This window comes from Porites lutea, chromosome 5 (genome assembly GCF_958299795.1).
Source record: "Porites lutea chromosome 5, jaPorLute2.1, whole genome shotgun sequence".
NCBI lineage: Eukaryota > Metazoa > Cnidaria > Anthozoa > Scleractinia > Poritidae > Porites > Porites lutea.
This window is the reverse complement of record NC_133205.1, coordinates 19,265,247-19,280,246: the sequence shown is the minus strand read 5'-3', so window position 1 is coordinate 19,280,246 and position 15,000 is coordinate 19,265,247. Positions and strand designations below refer to the sequence as shown.

The following is a 15,000-nucleotide window of genomic DNA, read 5'->3' as shown; positions in this document are numbered from 1 at the left end:
ACGATCAAATATTTTTGATGTACTACCGCAAATAATTGAACATTTAAGTGAATGATACCGTATTTAACATGTGATATGAATAAATAACTTTGACCAGTGGACAAATAATGATTCTTGATCCCTTGTTAAAAAACTCCTAGGAATCTCACGAATATAACTAGAACCTTTAGATAAGAAGCCCTTATTTAGTAAGCTGCGTTGGGTTTTGCGCAACTCGCTCTGGTTTAGTGATTAGGGAACTTAAGAACTACGACGAAGTTCACGACGACGACATCTGTTGACCAGGAAAACACTGGAACGAGAACGTCAGTTTCGGCGGGAAAAAGGAAACTTAAGATGCAATCGATCGGTAGGTTGACGACGACGACACTGAATGTAAACACAAATGTAAAACTGTGATCGTTCGCAACAAAGTTATTCGCAATGGCGTCTTTTAAAACAATGCAAGATCTAATTTTTTAAGCCGTACGTCTAATTTTTTGTGTTGTCTGACCTTTTCGAGTGGAAAAACACCTACCTTCCGTACGAAATTATTCAACTTTCAACTTGAATCAGATGACCGAGTCCGAGTGTCTGTCAGAGATTAGATTTCGAAAAGGAGACATTCTGATGTGATAGATGTTTTACATACATGATTTGCCTTACCTAAATACGTACAAATAAATTTATCACTTACGAGTTCACTCGCTCGGCGAGCTGTTGTCATTAGTCGAATTTTCAACCAACATCGCTTGTTAGGGGAAAAAAGGAACGATACCCGGATTTACGAGGATAAGAAAATGCAAAGGACTTCAAAAATCGCGTAAAACAGTGGATTTATACCTGCCGAAGCTTGTGGATTGCAGGACGAGGTGATTCTACTTTGTTTGGCGTCGTCGACGACACCACGACGACGAAATTTACTGGTCGCGCTTGCTCAGTACACTGTAAGTCACTTCCGGTCGTCGTCGTGGTTCTTAAGTTCCCTATTATTAACATGACAAAGAACAGCGAAAAATCGCGAGCAACGCAAAAAATGTTCAGACTAACGATTTTTCGCATTTTTCGCAAATTTTGTTAAGTCCGCAACTCGGTCTGGTGTAGTGATTAGGGAACTTAAGAACCACGACGACGACTTTGTCGACGACGACCGGAAGTGCGATACCGTGCACTGCGCACGCGCGGTTAACAAATGTCGTCGTCGTGGTGTCGTCGACGACGCCAAACACAGTAGACTCACGTCGTCCTGCAATCCACAAGCTTCGGCAGGTATAACACCCTGCTTTTAAGCGATTTTTCAAGGGCTTTGTATTTTTTCACCTCGCAAATCCAGGTATCCTTTCTTTTTTCTCCTAAGAAGCGATGTTGATTGAAAATTTGACTGATGAATTGTGTTTACTTCGAAGACAACACTGAGCTGTGCAGGCCGAGCGAGCGAACTCGTAAGTGACAAATTTATTTGTACGTATTTAGGTCAGGCAAATCATATATCTTTAATATAGAGGAAATGAACTTCATATGGAAAACAGCCATCGCATCGGAATGTCTCTTTTTCCACTATAAACTCTGACAGACACTCGGACTCGGTCATGTCATTCAGGTTGAAACTTGAATAACCTTCGTACGGAAAGCAGAGATTTTTCCATTCGAAAAGGTCAGACAACACGAAAAATTCTTCATCGTCAATGAAAGTAGACGTACGGATTACAAAATAAGATCTTGCATCGTCTTAAAAGACGCCTTTGCGAAAAAACTTTGTTGCGAACGAACATCACAGTCTACATGTTTGTTTACATTCAGTGTCGTCGTCGTCGACCTACCAGTCGACTGCATCTTAAGTTTCCTTTTTCCCGCCGAAACTGACGTTCTCGTTCCAGTCCTTTCCCAGTCAACAGACGTCGTCGCCGTGAACTTCGTCGTGGTTCTTAAGTTCCCTATTATTAACATGACAAAGAACAGCGAAAAATGGCGAGCAACGCAAAAATCGTCAGACTAAAGATTTTTCGCAATTTTCGCAAATTTTTTCAAGTCCGCAACTCGCTCTGGTTTAGTGGTTATTAACATGACAAAGAACAGAAAAAATCGCGAGCAACGCAAAAAACCGTTAGACTAAAGATTTTTCGCAATTTTCGCAAATTTTGTTAAGTCCGTAACTCGGTCTGGTTTAGTGATTATTAAGGTGACGAAAAACAGCGAGGAATCGCGAGGAACACAAAAAATCGTCAGACTTAAGATTTTTCGCAACACACGAAAAATCGCAATTTTTGCTGCTGCATGCAAACCTGGACATACGTGTGATTGGGAGGAGGAGGGGGTGGGCGCTTATTCGAGGCTAAGCGCTTATTAACTTTTTCTGCTTTTAGGATGGGCGCTTATTCGAGGTGGGCGCTAATTCGAGGTTGGGCGCTTTTTCGAATAAATACGGTATTCTGCGAAATTCCACCTCGAATTTACGTCTGATGTCTTCCTTTTATTTAATAAAGCCCTCTTCCATGTCCGATTTTTCCATTCTAAAAATGTTCGTCAAATCGTTCTTTTGCTGTTTGAACCTCTGTGTTCTACTAGCTTGTACTTATTGGCGTAGTTAGAATGCATTTTAGTCTTCTCTTGTTTGAGCGATTTCAACAGCTCCTCTTTATCCAGGCTCATTTCGTCATCTAATATACCTTTAAAGTGCATATCAACCTCTGGTTGCTCGTGATTATGGAGGGTCTCGAGATACGCGTTCTCTCAGCAGCGTTCTCCTCGAAGTAAACATTCTCCAGATCTCCCAAGCCCTGCGACAATGTCCGCCTCAGCTCATTTTTTACTTCCTCGATTCCCTCAAGCTATTTGCGAATGGTCGCTTCCTTTACTGTCTTTTCGGCTTTAAATCCTTCCTCTTTCTCCCTTAAGAGTCGCTCAAATTGCGCTCTTAATTCCTTTTTCTCTTTGATGTAATTGTCAAGAAGAGTCTGTTTTTCACGATCCCATGATTTTATCAACGCAGATTTCTTGTCTTCGAAAGACAGCTTCAAAACATTTCTCGATTCCTGAAATTCCAAGCGGATGTTGTCTTTCTGTTTTAAGAAATTCTGTCGCATTTCTTCTTTCTCACATTCAAAGGCTTTTCTCATGTTTTCCTTCTCCACTTCAAAAGCTAAACGCATATCATTTTTCTCGTCTTCGTGGGCGCGATCAACAATCTCTCTCTCTCTTGCAGAAATCGTCGAACAATTTCCGCCTTCTCCTCAAGAAGCCTTCTTTCTATATCAGATCCATTGGTCATAGCTAGATTTTGCTCCGAATTTCGTGAACAGTCGCTTTCCATGGTCTTGATTTTGTTAACCTAAGAGCGCGTTGTTGGCGAGATCAAAGCACATCAAAGCATACAATTTCCCGCCGAGCGAATTGCCGAGCGAGTCATTTTATTTAGCGTGATGCAACCTTGTCCCCAGGGTCTTCCCGCTTTCCAATATGGCGGCAGCATATTGGAAGGCGAGAAGACCCTGGGGACGAGGTTGGGCGTGATGATAACCCAAGACCAACGCGTGCGCAGTTTGCTGACTGCGTTTTCAGTTGATGGGAGGGCAGGTCAAGAGATTTTTTGGCTGAAATTAATGATCGAGTCTTGGAAAATTAACATTTCATTTCATGCTTCACGAGAAGCTGAGTTCAAGAAATTAATGGAGTGTACTCAGCGATAAAAAATACACTATCGCTTCAACGGATTTGGACTAAAACAAGATCTTGAAAACCGAATATTTACATGGAATATACATATGCATGTCGATTAACAGCTATGACGCTATCATCTCATTGGTTTTGACCATAAGAAGTCCTTGCTTCTGAAACTGCTGGCGATCAGAACCGAAACTAATTGATAATTTACTCGCACGTAAATTTTTTTAAAAATATTACCGTCGGTGAAGAATCGCGCAATAATAACCACCTTTGTTTTGAGAATATTTGCAACCTACGGTGACATCGAATCAGAAAGCTATAACCTTTTCTTAATCTGAAATCGGGTGTAATCGACTCAGTCGAGTAGGCTGAGACGTTATTAATGACAGATCTCGTTGTCTTTTCATAAACCCCGACCGAAACCCCGAATCTTCACTTTTTTTAAAGGACGGATATATTTCTTTGTTTTCAGTGTGTTTTCCGTCGCCCATCAATACTTTTGACTGATAGGACTGGTGTATCTGTTTTTTCCTTGCAAGAGGTACCTGACAAAATTAATATATAGATTTAGCCAGGGCTAAAAGCGAGGCTCCCATTAATAAATTTATAATTTAAATCAAACAATAAACTTGTATTCCACAATTCAGTTAACTTTTCAGCACATTCATGTGACTTTTAAGGGAAAGGCTAAGTGATTTTAGAGAAAAATAATTTGGAAACAGCCCATGAGTGAACCAAATCTTACATCGAGTTGATAGCTTCATATGTACTGGCAATCTCCTTCGACCACATTTAAGAGCCATAATCACGCTCTTGATCACCGTAGATTAATTAGGCCTGGAAAAAAAATCAGGCCGATTTTTTTTTGCGTTCGAAAGGTTTACTTTACAAAATCTTGCCAACAAATCTGGGTGCGTGTAAACCAACCTTTTATACCATTTATACATCATATCTGAGGTGAAACAGTACTATGAGGCGCTGTTTTTATCATACAGAACTCGGACAGAATGCAGTATTTCCCAATTTTGTAATACAAATTGCACTCATTCAATATTCAGGACGATCGAAGCACGCGTGGGCTTTTAGCTAAACCGTTAAAAAAATTTCCAAAATTACCTATACGGCCAGCTGCTTCTCACTTTTGCAGTGCGAGCAGTGGCGAGTGTTTGAATTAACATTAATAGAGTTAAGCTCCAACATAATAAATAATCTATTATCTTCCAACATAATAAATAATTTATTATGTTTATTTTTTTTATTTAATGTTTTAACGCAAGGCATTTTGAGTGCTCCTGTAAGCGATGTTCATCGAACGGCACAGCGATTAAAATTACAAGAGAGACTACTAACAATCAATAAAAAAATTATAATTCGATGAAATATATACAGAGACAACAATTTTCATTCACGAAGACAATTATTAAAGTGTCTCTAAAAATCCTGAGTCTTCAAGCTTAAATTAACGTTAAGTTTATGTTTTAAGCCTGCTTCCCGGTGTTTACTTTTTTTCAAGGATGAACTCGAGACAAGAAAATCGCTCAAAGCTTTCTTTTACTGTCAGAATTATAACTAAATATTCTTTTGGACCGTTTTCTATTTGCGGTGAGAAAATGTGTAAAGGCTTTTCAAAGTTCTGTAAGCTTATATCAAAACCTGATACTCGGTCACATCATTGTCTCAAATCTTACAAACGTGCATAAACTAAATAGCCGCATAGAATACGCTCGACTTCATTAAATTAGATATAGAAAACAAACATCAAATACAATAATTACTCAGGCTTACCATTCGAGATGCAGCCCTGGAAGGTATGAAGTAAGGCCAGTATCGCTTCAGACTTTGCAACCCTCTTACGCATCAAGCAAGGTGAAAAACGAAAACGATGCCATCCGAAATCGGATTTCCGACTTTGACAAGTGACGTACTTCTCAACCAAAAACCCAATGAACAAACTAGCCATGAATAACAGAAGTCTCGCGATAGCAGCTGAATTTCCCTTTGTACATCCAGTGGAAAAGACAGTTAAAAACATCACACATTGACACAAAACTTTGTCAGCTTTAGCTGTCAAAGTAAACAAGATTCAATTTGCTGCATAAATTTTGCGCATGAACTCACCTGTCAAATTTTGACCAATAAGAGCATAAAGATTGGACCTAGAGCGTGACCAGCGCGTGACCATGGTGAGCAAAGTCAAAAGCAACTGTCTTCCCTGCCTGTAATAGCTGGCTGAATTTTCGTGTCCGAGGTCAGTTTAAAATCAAAATTTTAGTTGTGCGGCACAAAAACACGGCATATCTCATATGAATTTTTTAAAAAAGTGAACTTGAGCCTGCGATCATTTGAAAACTAGTAACTTGTCAGCGGATAACTTCAAAAAATATAGGTGAAGGACCGCTGACCAGTGGTTAGGCGGCACCTTGGAATGTTCAGTTGATTGCAGAGTAAACTTCTCGATTAGGTAGTCAGTTACAAGTTTATTAACACATTTGTACATCATCACTGCATCGTTCAAGCAAATTCTGTTATTAACAGGCAGCCAATATAGCGATTTGATAGCTTGTGAGATGTGATCAAACTTCTTGAGGTCAAGAAGAACACGGGCGGCAAAATTCTGCACTAACTGAAGTTTGTTGATGTTATGTTTACTAGTATTTGACCAAACAGTTGAGCAATAATATAACTTACTGAAAACGAAAGAGTTCATAAGGAGAAGTATGGTTTTCTTATCTAGCAAATGTTTTATTCTATTGATTTGCACGTGTTTATGTTGGCAATAGAGACTGTTTTAGCAATGTGTTCGTTGTAAGTTAGTGATTGGTCAATATAAATGCCAAGATCTTTAGCAACAGCAGAGGGTGTAATTTCTTTTCCAAGCATCCATACAGATGCTGTGGGCAGCTTATTAAGGAGTTGAGGCGTAGCGATCATTAAAACTTTAGTCTTATCCGGATTTATCAATAAAGAGTTTTGGCAACACCATCTGTAGACTTGTTCCAGGTCCGCATTTATATTATGGATTGCAGTGGACATGTCAGATGAGGGAAAGGACAGGTACAGTTAAGAATCATCAACATAACAGACCGATTTGCAGTAAGTAGGGACAGACAACAGGTCATTCACATAAATAGTAAACAGGACTGGACCCAATATTGATCCGTGAGGGACTCCATATTTCAGGGCAAGTGGATCAGATATAGCATAATGGGTGCGTACTCTTTAACTGCGGCCAACAAGGTAGCTATGGAACCAGTCACGGCATGAAAAGGAGACACCAAGAGCTTGTAGTTTCTGCAATAGCATATCATGTCTGATGCTGTCAAAGACCTTTGACATGTCGAGTAAAACTAGAGCTGAGATCTTTTTATCATCAATTCCCTGCAACAGGTCGTCTGTAACACATAGAAGGGCAGTCTCAGTTGAAAAAAGCTTTCGGTTACCACTTTGAGTTTTAGCTAATATCTTATTTGCTGTTAAATAGTCGACAAATTGTCCATGGGCCAATCGTTTAGATACCTTTGAAAGGATAGGCAGTAGCGAAGTAGGTCGATCATTGCACGGATCTTCAGAATTACCCGATTTTAAAATAGGAGTTACCTCGACAATTTTCCATGCCCTTGCATACGTCCCAGTGTGAAAAGAGTATTTCATAATACTAGTGATTGACGGAAGAATTACTGGTAGACTATCCTTAGGTACAGGTGCAGATACTCTGTCATAGCCAGGTGCTTCGTTTGAAGAGAAGCCTTTAATGACACGTTCAACATCCTTGTCTAACACCGAATGAAACTGGAAAGCTTCTGAGCACTGATCAGGTAAGGGTTCCACAGCTGGCGAAGCAACATGGATATCAAAATTGTTCAATTGCCAGGTCACGAGCTTTCTGGGCAGTCACACTCCCCACTGACATATAGTATTCGTTGAATTTATTCACCAGGGCGGTTGGATTTTCAGTTATAAATGGACAACTCCGACTTTTCCTTGGTACACAATTATTGATAATCTTCCAGATTGCATTGGTCTTTCCTTTACTGTTAACCAATTCAGTTCGGACGTGAGCCATTTCTGCAAATCTTAACTCACGTTTAACTTCCTCTCTGAAGCATCTATATGCATTCCAGTGAAGACGGTCGTTTAACCTAATCGCTCTTTTATGCCTTATGTCGCGGGTGTTCATTAGCTGGTGAATTTCGTCTGTAATAAAAGGATGTGGTCTAGCCTTTATCTTAATACTCTTGATCGGGGCATGTTCATTTAAAACATCTAAAAACTGGCGTTAAATGTGTCTACCTGATCGTCGAGATCATCAAACATGGAAATTATGTGGAATGGTACGAATGCCAGGTCCTCACGAAAGCGCTCTGCATTATAGTTAGAGTAACTCCTGATGGTAATATAGGAGGGCTTACACAGGGTGAAATAAGGCGTTTCCGTATTTCGGAAACCTTGCGGAAATCTGATGGTTCAAGTTTCCGTCACATTTCCGGAGGGCGGAAACACGTAAGAGCAAAATGAGGTCGCGTTTCGCGTTTCCGCAGCGTTTCCGCAGCGTTTCCGTTGGCTGAAATGTACAAGGTCGTATCAGTCGCGTTTCCGCAGACAATTTTCTACGGAAATTTGGTAGCTTTTAACTTCGGTTGATTTAATTTTAAGTAGGCGATGTGCTGCCAAGGATTTCTCGGCAACAGCACTATTTTTAGTATGTAAAGCGTTCTTAATGATGTTCTGATGTGACTTCTTAGACGGTACTCAAGGTTGTCCATCTGACCAAAATAGGCCAGTGGCAAAAGACGGAATGTAAATAAATACAAAAGGTTTAAGTATCCTGCTAGTTTAGACGTTCTCGGAGTGTATATTTCTTAGCATTGTGAACAAATAAATGATTTAAGTTAAGTAAGATGCGGAATTTTAATTTCTCTTTCGACTTTGTGTAGCCGATCATAGGTCTAAACGACAATCGCCGTTTACTTCGACAAGATTCGGCTCGCTCAAGCGTTTTACTTACGAACCATTTGCAAAAGCCGGGATGGAAAAGTAAGTCGTGGTCATGGTAGTGTCATTCATAGGGATACACTATTTTTATTTGGGAAATTTTAAGAATATTTCAAGCATATACCCAAGGCTGAGATTTGCCCAACAAAACAAAGAAACCTGCACTAGCTGTAGCCCAATGTTAAAGCCAGTGACACTTCGATGAACGGTACATGAAAGGCACATCTGTAGTATTCGTTCTATAACAAACTGCAAAAAGTATATGATAAATTCGTTCGTTTTCGACATGATAGATGATTTCCTCTGTCTTTCTTTTCTAAGAGATTCAAAGATGTGTTATTAAAATTATTAACGCTCCAAACATTGAAGCGTAATTTGAAACAATTTAGAAACAGCAAAATAAATTATAAATGAGTTTTTAACACGCTTGCACCTATTTTGCCTCGCTCTGGAGGCGTGAGTCTTATGAGCATGCGTGCCTCGCTTTCACGTTGAATTTTGAATCGCGCGCCCTTTTGAACATTCTTCGCTGTCGTTTCGCCTCCCATTTTGGTGGTTTGTACATGCAGGGCCGTTTTTTTTGTGAAGATGAGCGAGGAGAGTGTGATAGATTGCGAAGATAGACTGCAGGGAGGAATAATAGTTCGAAAAACTATTTAAATGAAACGCCAAATCCCATGGAAGCGGTGTCGAAGGAGTTCACTCGTGGCGACTCGAATGCACACTGAGTGTTTCAACAACCATTGAGAAGAAAGAACGCCTATTTTAAACCGTGGATCCTTGTTGTTTCGTAAGTACATTCTGAATCTTGTTTAAATATATAGAAGCATATTTAAGTCTATGTAACAGCTTTGGGTGTCGATCATAAAAATCGTTTCGCATGTGAGCTTACATAAGCTTACATGTTTCATGCGACAGCGAGTTGCTCCCTACAGATCTGACCTTTGTATGTTGCCTGTAGTTTCTTTGATAACATCTACCTCTAAAGCACGTGTTTGTCTGATTTCTTTTGCAATAAAGACATAGTTGCTGCTTCACCGAAAAATAATTTTTCTGTATACTAATACACATTTTATTGGCGAAGATGGCAGCCGTAAAATAATGAATCTCGAATGGGGAAACGGAATCCCGGAACGGAGTACGGAATCAAATATCAATGACAGAAAAATATTTCATAAAAATTCCTTGACACTGAAATGTACAAAACATTTCCACTCCAATTTCTGAGACTGTAGATGTTTATCACAAGGATAAACCTGTACGAAAATAATATTTAATGTTCATATTAATTTTTTGCATACAATGTGCATTTCCTTACTACCAATGGGAATTGTTCAAAATTGAAATAAATGTAGTGCTTGTTACGAGACTTGTAGTGTTAAAAGGAACCTTTTCTCTTTGTGTACATGCACAATAACAAGTTTAATATGATGGTGCAGAAAGGTTCTAAAAGTCACAAGATTGTAGAGGGATATCATTTCCTTAAACTTCAATTTTTCGTTAAGCTTCGAACACAAGGATAACAGCTTTATTTGATGACAAAGCAACCTTCATTGACACAAGTAAGATGCCCATCTTTGAGTGGGAAGTCGCAATTCTATTTATCCATCTTTGAGTGGACAAAGTAGTGCTTGTGTCAATGATATTTCAAATGTTGCAAAAGTCACCAGGAGATAAACAAGAAGATTCTTCAGGAATATAATTTCCTTACGCTTCAATTTGTGGTTAAGCTTCGAACACAAGGATAACAGCTTTATTCCATGACAAAGCAACCTTCATTGACACAAGTAAGACGCCCATCTTTGAGTGGGAAGTCGCAATTCTATTTATCCATCTTTGAGTGGACAAAGTAGTGCTTGTGTCAATGATATTTCAAATGTTGCAACAGTCACCAGGAGATATACAAGAAGATTTTTCAGAAATATAATTTCCTTAAACTTCAATTTGTTGTTAAACTTCGAACACAAGGGTAACAGCTTTATTTGATGACAAAGCAACCTTCATTGACACAAGTAAGACGCCCATCTTTGAGTGGGAAGTCACAATTCTATTTATCCATCTTTGAGTGGACAAAGTAGTGCTTGTGTCAATGATATTTCAAATGTTGCAAAAGTCACCAGGAGATAAACAAGAAGATTTTTCAGGAATATAATTTCCTTACGCTTCAATTTGTGGTTAAGCTTCGAACACAAGGATAACAGCTTTATTCCATGACAAAGCAACCTTCATTGACACAAGTAAGACGCCCATCTTTGAGTGGGAAGTCGCAATTCTATTTGTCCATCTTTGAGTGGACAAAGTAGTGCTTGTGTCAATGATATTTCAAATGTTGCAACAGTCACCAGGAGATATACAAGAAGATTTTTCAGAAATATAATTTCCTTAAACTTCAATTTGTTGTTAAGCTTCGAACACAAGGATAACAGCTTTATTTGATGACAAAGCAACCTTCATTGACACAGGTAAGACGCCCATCTTTGAGTGGGAAGTCGCAATTCTATTTATCCATCTTTGAGTGGACAAAGTAGTGCTTGTGTCAGTGATTTTTCAAATGTTGCAAAAGTCACCAGGAGATAAACAGGAAGATTTTTTTAAGAATATAATTTCCTTACGCTTCAATTTGTCGATAAGCTTCAAACAGAAGGATAACAGCTTTTTTCGATGACAAAGCAACCTTCATTGACACAAGTAAGACGCCCATCTTTGAGTGGGAAGTCGCAATTCTATTTATCCATCTTTGAGTGGACAAAGTAGTGCTTGTGTTAATGATATTTCAAATGTTGCAACAGTCACCAGGAGATAAACAAGAATACTAGTCAGGAATATAATAATTATTTCTTTACACTTCAATTTGTTGTTAAGCTTCGAAAACAAGGATAAAAGCTTTATTCGATGAAAAAGCAACCTTCATTGACTCAAGTTGGAATTATTCTATTTATCCTTCTTTGAGTGGACAAAATGGTGCTTGTGTTAATGATACTCTCAATTTTTACAAATGGCTCAAGGAGATCAACTTGACGATTACACAGTTTTTTTGTATTGTTACACTTTAATTTTGTTTTGTGCCTCAAGCATTTGGATAGCGGCTTTATTTGATGATAAAAGCAACCGTCATTTTTTAAATATTTTTCATTGTAATGCACTACCAGAAAACTGCCTCATTTTAAGCTTACTAGTTTTTTTAGAACCAGGCTGTTGCAATACATGTAATACATGTATTGTTATTATTTTGATATAAATATTTGACATTTTTTTTGGTTTTTATTTCTTTGAGGTATACTGATGTGGAGAACAAAAACATTGAGGGTATTTTGGTTAACGAAGTGAGGGGAAATTTTGGGTAAAAGAATGGCCCAAAACAGAGAAAAAAGGTAAGTTGTACATTTTTCTAAGTTTCTTGAATTTGGTACAGTGAAACCACGCCTTACGGCCACCTCGGTAATACAGTCACCTTGTTATTACAGCCACTTTTTTTTGGCCGCCTGGCAAAAACCACCAAACATTTTCTTGTAAACAAACCCTCATTAATACCGTCACCCCATTAATACGGCAAAACTTTTTTGGCCCATTGATGACCATGTTAACGGGGTTCCACTGTAGTTTCTTGGTGTTGCTGACAAGTGCAATCCCCTAATGACATAAATACAAAAGATGGAAAAGCCACTGAATAATACCCACACCAAAAATAGGAGCAAACCAACAATACTTTTAGCAACACCAAGAAGCACTCTTAATTCCTTTTCTACAGACCTGCACATTTAACATGCTTTCCTTTTGCTAGGGGCCATTTTTCAGTACTGGAGTCAGAGAAGTACCCGCGCAGATGTGGTAAGGCAGTAGAATGGAAAACTTGAAGAACACAGAGTTCAGACAAGATTCCAATTTGAGAGCTAAAAAGGTAGGTAAAATACATGTACATTATTTTGTTAATGCTTGCAGTGCAAATATTTTTACTGTGTAGTTTAAGTCATCCACTTAGTGATTTATTTAGCCTGTCCTGCAACACAGCTGTGCTTTGGCAGTGCCTGGTGGGCCCTGTTGCATTACTGTTGCTCTTGGGTGACAAGGAAGTCTTAGTTTATTCAAACACATTCATCCTGGGTACCTGGATCTTTCAGGTTAAGGGCACAAGGCTCTTTCATTTTTTTAAGAACACAACACATGTTTTGCATGTGTGTCTTATGCATATATAATTAATGATTGTTATAGAATGCACTAGGGCCACACCCTACCCCCTTTGACATTTTTAATGTTAACAGTGTCCTTTCCATTTATATGCAAGGTTTGATTGTAGTGTAAATTGCTCAGAGTAGAGAGTAAGAACCAAATCTAAAGATTCAAAATAGTTAGGGTGACTATTTTGTCAGACTAAACTGTTGCTGAAGAACAAAGTATATGTTAATTAAATGTTTATCATAGTAGTCATGCTACTGTGACTAAATAAGTTTTTTTGGTGTTCAGAAATTGACGAATCGCACAGACGTGTTGGACAAGGCACAACTTTCTCCAGATGACAAAGCCAAAATAAAGGCTTTATTAGACCTACACAATGCTATCCAATTTGTCTTTGGAGGAGAGTGAAGACAGTGAAGAGAGGGCCAGTGATCCACCACCCAGGTACATCAGGCCACTATGCTCAGAGTGGTCAACGCTAAGAAACATCAATGCTGTTCTTGACGCCTTTTGTGAGGCTTACATGTCAAAGAGGCAAAGAAAGAACAGCCAGGAAAATAACCAGAGAGGTTGATAAATACTTGTCAGACAGACCAGTACCAAATAACTGCCCTTCATGGGCAGGATGCCAATAATACCAAAGTCACAAATTGCTACAGTGATCGCTACTATGGCAACTGGGAGCAAAAAGTCCAAAAATGACGCCGTGCGCGTGATGTCCAGAAAAATAATGAGCTTTAGCCGAAGCACAAAATGTGATGGCATAGTCGCTTATACATGAGTATAAAATTCTACTTCCCCCCTATTTTTCACTGGTTTAAAACCTATCATTTTTTTCTCTTAATCAAGAACGTATTTGACACTTCTAGTTCATTGGGCAGTAATTCAGTCTTCCCTGCGTTTTACTAACAACGAAACCAAATGAGCGAAAAGCCCTCAATGCCACTTGCATTAAGTTGAAATTTGACGGGCAACAGTAACATACTCTCTTCAGGACTGTAACCACGACCACCATAGTAGAGGTCACTGTAGCAATTTGCTTAAAGTCCCTAATGTATTATTGTCCCTTTAGTCAGGATGATCCTGTGATGATCAACTCTAACTAAATTGCACAATCTTATTGGAAAGGTGATAAGAGTTTTATTCTAGAAGTCAATCTTTACTCGACTGTGTTCATTAAAATTGCTGAAATTACAGGACAGTCAATGGATTATCCTAAAACCATAAAACAGGGAGTGTAAGATAGATGCATTGTGAAAGTGAGTCGCTTGTACAAGTGTGCAGTTTGTCATTACTATTCAAACTCAGATGTAGGCAAATTCTCGTAGACTACTTTGTATGCCACAGCCAGGTCCAAGTTATAGCCATGCACTTACAGCAGAGTGGCGACAAAAAGTGAGATACATGTGTAGAGATGTTAGCTTATACATTTGTATATAAAGCCTATGGCTAGTTTTGTTTGCATCACTATCGTCGTTGTAGCGTCAGTCTGATACTCCCCAATAATGGCCTCTCATCAGTTTGTGTAGGCTTTAACAATAATTTTTGGGGATGATCCACCAAGTACTGGTACTTGCTAATAAGAATTAAGGCAGCAGTTTAGATTTCCTAATGGGATTTTATGCAGTCTTACATGTAACTAAGTAAGACTTTTATTTGTAATTTTTTCTTGTTAAATTATGTAATAATTTTGCCGTGAACTACTTCTTGGAGTTATTTTGGAATGGAAATGCACGTTACTTATAATAATGTCAAACCTCTTTAATACGGACACTAAAGGGACAGAACCAAGTGTCCGCTTTACAGAGGTGTCTATATTATAGAGGTAGGGATTGCATGATTTTTGGCTTTTCTGGGACCAAACGAACTGTCCGTCGTATAGAAGTGTCCATAAGAAGAGGTTAGACTGTATAATTATTATGTTAATTTATTATATAGACACGAGTGTTTTACTGGAAAATATACCACTCGTAAAATTCATAAAAACTACATCCGGGACCCGAGTGGTTTATTTTCCATAATCTCACACGTGATTTTATCGATGAAGTAATTTCGGTAATTTCCCTCTATTATTTTATCGATGTCTTTTTGTCTATATAATAAAAAGAACATTACGCGGCGGCATGAAGATATGAATTTTATTTTCGAGTGGAAAAACAATATTTTACGAACGAGCGCAGCGAGTGAGTAAAA

The 15,000-nt window shown here is 38.6% G+C and overlaps 1 long non-coding RNA gene and 1 pseudogene across 1 annotated transcript in view; one reads left to right on the top strand and one right to left on the bottom strand.

The window, feature by feature from the left end:
- Positions 1-2,338: 2,338 nt before the first annotated feature.
- LOC140938035 (uncharacterized) lies at positions 2,339-3,289 on the bottom strand (annotated as a pseudogene).
- An 8,595-nt stretch (positions 3,290-11,884) lies between these two features.
- The window catches only part of LOC140937282 (uncharacterized), a 3,565-nt gene continuing 449 nt past the window's right edge, over positions 11,885-15,000 (top strand). The window contains exons 1-3 of the long non-coding RNA XR_012165451.1: positions 11,885-12,005; positions 12,416-12,532; positions 13,096-15,000. The exon at positions 13,096-15,000 is cut by the window's right edge and continues 449 nt beyond it. This is a non-coding gene — a long non-coding RNA (uncharacterized lncRNA). The remainder of the gene's footprint in view (positions 12,006-12,415; positions 12,533-13,095) is intronic.